The sequence below is a fragment of the Hemicordylus capensis genome, chromosome 3 (assembly GCF_027244095.1).
Source record: "Hemicordylus capensis ecotype Gifberg chromosome 3, rHemCap1.1.pri, whole genome shotgun sequence".
NCBI classification, from domain to species: domain Eukaryota; kingdom Metazoa; phylum Chordata; class Lepidosauria; order Squamata; family Cordylidae; genus Hemicordylus; species Hemicordylus capensis.
This window is the reverse complement of record NC_069659.1, coordinates 47,632,005-47,639,206: the sequence shown is the minus strand read 5'-3', so window position 1 is coordinate 47,639,206 and position 7,202 is coordinate 47,632,005. Positions and strand designations below refer to the sequence as shown.

The 7,202-nt window shown below is 45.6% G+C and overlaps 1 non-coding gene across 1 annotated transcript; it reads left to right on the top strand.

Moving 5' to 3' along the window:
- Positions 1 to 6,915: 6,915 nt before the first annotated feature.
- TRNAA-AGC (transfer RNA alanine (anticodon AGC)) lies at positions 6,916 to 6,987 on the top strand. Its single transcript has one exon. It is a non-coding gene; the product is annotated as a tRNA-Ala (tRNA).
- The last annotated feature ends 215 nt before the right edge of the window (positions 6,988 to 7,202 follow it).

The following is a 7,202-nucleotide window of genomic DNA, read 5'->3' as shown; positions in this document are numbered from 1 at the left end:
CAGCAGTAGCTCTGTAAAGGTCCGCTACAGAGTGGTCTAAAGCAGGGGTTCCTAAGGCCATTGGGGCTGCGATGATGGGAGTTGTGATCCAACAAAATCTGGGAACCCATGTTTGGCTATCCCTACTTTAAAGAGTCTTGGTCTGAAGAGTGAAGATACTGGTGTCATATCTCCTAGCAGAGGACAGGTATCCAAAGAGACAGGGATTACATTGCTCACTGTTCCAAAATGGCCCAGGGGACATCAGTAAAGATACATTATTCTCTCTCAGAATTTTAAAGCTCTGGGTCATCTAGTAAAACCAATTGCCCAAAGGTAAAAGATAAATGCAGGAGGTTCCAGAGAATCTTTCATACTCACCACATAATTAACTTCTAGAATTCACTGCTGTGTTGAATAGAGTTATGACCATCAGCTTAGATGGTTTATTTTTTAAAGGATATGACAAATGTAGAGGATAAGTCTATAATTGTTATTAGCTATAATCCAAAAATTGAACTTCCATGTTCAGAGGCAGTGTGCTGCTGATTGCCAGATTCTGGGGTCCAGCAACCTGGGACAGCATTATTCCTCAGAGATGTGGCTGTAGCTCAGTGATAGAATGTTTGCTTTGCATGTGACAGGTCCCTGGCATCTCCCTGACATTTCCAGGCAGGGCTGGGGGAAAGTCCCAGAGAGCTGCTACAAGTTAATGCAGATAACACTGGCTAGATGGACCATGGGACTGACTCAGTCTAAGTCACATTCTTATATAGCTAACATGCCCTGGGTTCTCCAGATTTGGCTAACCAGTGCTGGACATGCAGATCCAGCAAGGCATTAAGGCCATTCTCACAACCAATTACATGGGTGGGAAGGGCAGGGAGGCAGGCTCCTCCCTGCCTCCCTGCAGATAATCGGAGGTTTCTGAAACCTCCGCTGCTCACGCATCCACACATGTGTAGGGTGGTGTGAGGCAGAGCACTGGAGGCAGAGCTAGAAGCCACGCTGGGTCCTCCATGGATCCAGAAGAGCATCTGCTCATAGTATAGCAGCCGCTCCGCTCTGTGCAGTCACTCCTTCCTCTCGGAACACTGACTAAAATGGTGGCAGGCTGGTCAAGAGCCCTGCTACCTGGGGCGAATGTTCACACAATTGCCTATCGGGTACCTTGGTAAGGTGCTGGGTCACAAAGTTGGGCTCCAAAGGGCTCCCAGGGGGGCTCCCAGGACTCCAGGCAACACGAGCTGTCCGAGGTAACCCAGGCAGCTTGTGTTGTGAGAATAACCTTTTTATTTTCTTATGTTCAGGAAGTACAGAGCTAAATGAAAATGGAACTTCCAGCTAGGAAAGGACTGTTGTCTCCGTAGAGAGGTGCTCCTTGATGACCTCTCTCATTAGTGGGGATAAAAGTCACATCACAGGGCTAAGCTGCACTGAACGTGTTTCCAGCTTCTCTGACAGAAGCTGCTTGATCCCAGAGGGGGAAGATGCCCTTGAGTCAGGAGCTTTAGCTCCAAATTAAAAGCAACAGCGAATGGGGGGAGAGTTAATGCCCCCCCCAAAAAAATTAGCCCCCGCCCCAACACAAAGACAGACACACAGACACACAAAATTTTACTATCAAAAAACTCCCTTCTGGATTTTAGTACATTGCTGCTCTAGAGAAAAGGCTTGTCTAATTGCTGTTGAAAGTCATCCAGCTATGACATTCAATTGCTCCAAATGTATCTCTAAAAGGACCTCCAAAAGGATCTTTCCAAACTGGGGAAGTGGGTGGCAAAATGGCAAATGTGGTTCAATGTGAGCAAGTGTAAAGTGATGCCTATTGGGGCAAAAAACCCAACTTCACACATACGCTGATAAGATCTGAGCTCTTGGTGACTGATCAGGAGAGAGATCTTGGAGTCGGTGGACAACTTGTTGAAAATGTCAACTCAATGTACGGCAGTTGTGAAAAAGGCCAATTCCATGCTAGAGATTAGCAGGAAGGAGGAAAATAAGAATGCTAATATTATTATGCCCTTATGCAAGTTGGGACGGATAGCCATGCAAGGGAAGCGACAGCCACCTAATCGCTGGCTGAAGAGAAGAGGCCGGAGCCAGGCTGGCAGATGGCCAGCCGAGGAGAAGCGGCCACTGCCAGGCTGGCAGATGGCCGGCCGAGAGTGGTGGCTGGCCGCTGAGGAAAAGCTGCCTGGCCGCTGAGGGAGAACGGGCTGTGTGTGTCTGGGGGGGGGGAATGAAATGGGGCGGAGGGGAAGAAATGGGGCTGGAGGGGGGAGAAAGAATTGAAGATGGGGAAGAAGAGACAGGGAGAACTAGGGGCACAGATGCTCTGCGCCAGGTCAGCTAGTTTTATTTTATTTTATTTTATTTATTTTATTTACATACCGCCTGACTAGGCAGTTGACAAAAATAAACATTTGGAGTACTGCATACAGTTCTGGTCACCATATCTTAAGAAGGATATTGTAGAACTGGAAACAATGCAAAAGAGGGCAACCAAGGTGATCAGGGCCCTGGGACATCTTCCTAATAAGGCCAGTCTACAGCATCTGGGGCTTTTTTAGTTTTGAAAAGAAGCAAGTATGAGGAGACATGATAGAGATGTATAAAATTGCGCATGGAGTGGAGAGAGTGGACAGGAATTTTTCTCCCTCTGTCACAACACTAGAACCAGGGCTCATCACATGAAACGGAAGGTTGGGAAATTTAGGACAAAAGGAAGTACTTTTTCACACAGTGCATTGTCTATGGAATTCCCTGTCACAAGATGTGGTGACAGCCGCCTGGATGGCTTTAAAAGGGGTTTAGTCAAATTCATGGAGGTCTACCAATGGCTACTAGTTTGGTGGTTATGGGCCACCTCCAGCCTCAGAGACAAGATACCTTTGAATACCAGTTGCCTTTCCTAATTGTGTGGTGGGCTGGGCAGTTACCACCCCTCTACATGCACTAGAAATACTCGTTCAAACACACAGTTATGGAAAGGGTGCCCTGGTGTGTCAGGCACAGGGGAGGACATGTCCTGACTCCTCATCATGTTTTTATCACATGTTCTAGGGATGGCAAAGTATCATCTGAACCAGTCTAATATGTTCTCCGATTTCAGTCAATCTAGCCCAGTTGATGAGGACAGGGAATGGCTGTGTATCCAAAATGCTGGCACTGCCCCAGAAATCCAAAGTCATCCCTAGCCAATAAGCTGGCTTTGCACTCCACTCTCCCCAATCCTGGCAAGCTTCACTGAGTGCATCACCCCATATATAGTCACAGATCCATTCCTTTCTTCCATCAGGCATCACCCCAATATCCACTATAGCTCTGTGACATCTCCTTCACCCACTGCACCTGAGCTTGGTGTCATCTTCTCTCCTTTGGAACCTCTCTCCCCGCCCCCCACATCTCTTACCAGCAATGTTTTTGTTGCTCTTCTCATGAATCTTTAATCTTTCTTTCTGCTCCTGCTGTCTCTTGGTCTACCCCCATCACCAGTCCAGCACTGCCAGCTCCCCACTTCTTCCTCATCCCCTCCCTGCCTTGGGGACATCAATGTCATGAGTCTAGCCAATTGGTTGGATCATGTCCTGAATTTGCTGGTATATATTTCAGAGCTATCCGGGGTTTGTAGCAAAGACAAATATCTCATCCATAGAATGGATGAGCTGGCTCTACAGACATTTGTCTGTGTTAACAGAAGATTTAGATATCGGGTGAGAATTATTGCTTGGTGAAAGAGAAGGATCAAAGAACAGAGGCAGATGTGCTGTGTAAGCTCCATGCTGTGACATCCTCCTAGTGCCCCAAAGAAAGCTGTGTGACTCTCCCTCTGCCTGGACTGGCAGCTCCTTCGCTGCTCCATTTCTAGTCTCCTCGCACAGGAGGCTCTTGGTCCTACGCTGCCAATTCAGTCCTTGGGGCCACAACTCTGCCGAGTTATTTCATTCTATACCTGCTGTGCTTGCTGCTTGCGATTCAAAGTCCAGGCACCATGCTGAGCAGAGAATGCTAGGCTTTCGAGTTTTTTTGCAGGCTTATAATGTGTTTGATTATAGGCGGGTTTTTTTGTGATTTGTGAAAATGTAGGACAACTTCAAATTGGATTTCAGGTACTTGCAGATGGCATGTTTACTTTGTGGTAGGAACAGTTTGCACTGAGTGAGCCTGCTTTCTATGCAGCTTTGGCCCAGTTTAGTTTATCCCATGCCGAAAGGAAACAAAATCCACCCACAAGTCTCATTGTAATGAATAAGCACTTGAGAGAGATGCCAGCCATTAGACAGAAAGGAATGACCCTACTGAGAGTAACTGAGAAGTTATCCAGTCTTTAGCATCCCACTGCTTTCTGTATCCTTGTGAGGTCCTGGACTAGAGCCTGTGGGATAGGGCATACAAAAATTGTATACAAAAATGCAACCAAGCAACAAAACTGGACAAGCTGTACCAAACCAGAACCAGGATATAAAAGTGGGGGGGATCAAACGCTTACATAATGCATGTATAGTTCTTTCAGAGATCAAGAAGCAAGCAAATCCTGGCATGTTTTGCACCTAAAGTGAGCTATTCTTTGCAAATTGCCTGCCTACAGGCAAACATTAAAAGGGGTCATTTAGGAATACGGGAACATAGGAAGCTGTCCTATACTTAGGACATTGGTTCCTCTAGCTCATTATTGTCTTCACTGACTGCCATTGGTTTCAGGCAGGAGTCTTTCCCAGCCCTACCTGTTGGGATTGAACCTGGGTTGGACCTTATACACGCAAAGCAGATCCTCTACCAGTAAGCTGCAGCTCCACCCCCAAAGATGGCATTCTTGGGTCTCCCATCCAGACACTGACCATACCAATACCTGCTTAGCTTCAGCAAGGTGGCTGTATTGTGTGCCCTGAGACCATACTCTAGGACCCATTACTTCTGACCCATTCCCGAGTTACAGGCACCAGATCATTAAAATACACTACAGAGCTGGTTTTCTCTCAGACGTATCTGTAGCCATGTTAACTGAAATGTTGTTTTCCAACAAGAGCCTAGGCATGCAGTTGTGAATGCACATTCATATTCCCTGGACATCCATGTAGGAAAGACAAATGGGAAGCCAACCTCACCACCAGTGATTTACTCCGAATTCTCTCCTGACTCCCAAACTTGTCCTCTAAAAATGATTTGCTAGCATCTCACGTATATGCCTCATCTGCCGGATTGCCCAAGCTCTTCATGGAATGTTCACTTGTTGCCACCACATTCTGCTGGGCTTGGACAGGACATATGCGTGTGTAGTTGCCGCTCTGCACAGCCCACTCTATGATCCTTTCCTCAAAATGGCTGGGCCCACCTCCTGACCCTTGTGGCCAATCAGAGGGCGGTTGATGCTGTAATAAGGATCACCAGTCTCCAACTATCGCAATGCATCCTGGAATCACTCTTTTGATCCTCAGAGGACCCAGATCCTGAATTCTAAAATGGAGATTGCAGCTACATTATTCATGTATGTGCTGGGCTTGCAGAGCCAAACATGGGCTTTGTCAGGACCAGGGTAGGAGCCCCCACATAGTTATGTGAAAGGCCTTTTTAACTGTTCTTTGTCATTTGGTTTTATGCCCAGGTTTTTAAGTCAACTTAGGCACCTCTCTTTGGAGGCAGAAAGTTGGGGCAGAAGTGTTTTAAATAATAAAAACTAACATGGCCCTGGGAGATAAGGGAAAAGTTGATTTTGCTGAGAACAGATATTCCTTTTACAAAGAGGAGGGATTGAAGAGAACTACTACAAGGCAGATTAGGAGTTAGGGTGTCCAAAGAGCAAAGAACTGTAGAAGGGTTGAGAAAAATCTCATTTCTTTTGAAAGAAATGAGGGACCATGTCACACATTGATTCAAAATAACGTACCCAGACTTTTGCTTGAGGGTCTGTTGTAATCAATAGCCTAGTATAGAATTGATTTGCTCATTAGAGTTTGGATACACCTTTTCAGTATGTGATGGTGATCTTCGTTTCCATCGTTCTTTGTGTCATTCTGAGGCAACAGGAGAATAGCCTACGGCAAAAAGCTCCACAGAAGCAAAAAAAATATTTAATCTACCCAACGATACATTAACTAAGGTGCTACTTTTTTTAAAAAAATGTTTACAATATGAACAGAAATGTGGCCTCTCTTTCTCTCTCTGTTTTCCGCAATCTTAATTACCCCAATTGAAACAAACAAAGCAAAGCAAAACATGAATGCCACATGGGTGCTTAATTTATCTTTCACCTTTGAGTCTTTATTATCTTCTTTAAATAGCCAGTCATGCCCACAATGTATTATAAAAGTATGGAATCTAGAGTCAAATTACCGATCGATTGACAGCTACACAGAAAACAATTAACTTCTGGAAACGGTTGCATCAATAACATTATGGTTGGTATTTGTCAGCCTTCTGTTTCTTTTCTCCCCTTCCCAAATCCCCAGGCTGGATTTCGCTTCTTGGTCTACCTATACGAAGGTGCTTTGCAGGTGATTTTTTTGTGGGGGTTGGAGGACAATCAACAGCGGTTATCAATTTGCTGCACGTAGTTCACATAACATTCCTCCTGGCAGTGCACCAGTTGCAAAGAGGGGGAAAAAAATCTTTCCCCAGCATTCAAGATCCAGTTTTGAATTCTGAAAAAACAAGGACTTTGTCTCCTCCACCCACTCCATGAAGCAATCCCTTTATTGGATGCTGCTTGGACAATATTTACAGTAATGCCACAGATGTCTGTTGGATGGTGCCTAAAGCATCACTTTGACCATGAATTCAGTTCCACTCACCCATCCCTGCCTTTAAAAATATTTTGCCCCTTTTATTTAGAGCACTCCCTGGTGTACATTTGAACTGAGTACTCATTCCATCAAATCATCCATCCATGACAAAACATGAGCAAACCTATTCTATTCGTTTTGCAGCAGTACCAGTGGGGCTGTAGCTCAATGGTAGAGCATCTGCTTAGCATGCAGAAGCTCCCAGGTTCAATCCCTGGCATCTCCAGCTAGGGCAAAGAAAAATTCCTATCTGCAACCCTGGAGAGCTGTTGCCCATCAAAGTAGAAAACACTGAGTTATATGGACCAATGGTTTGACTCAGATTGGCAGCTTCCTGTGCAACTGTAGCCTTAAAGAAAACAAAGCCTTTTGCAGATATTAGGAACCCCTTGCTGCTCTCTTTCCCAGTGGCTGCACTTGATGCTGCTTAACCCTACAGCC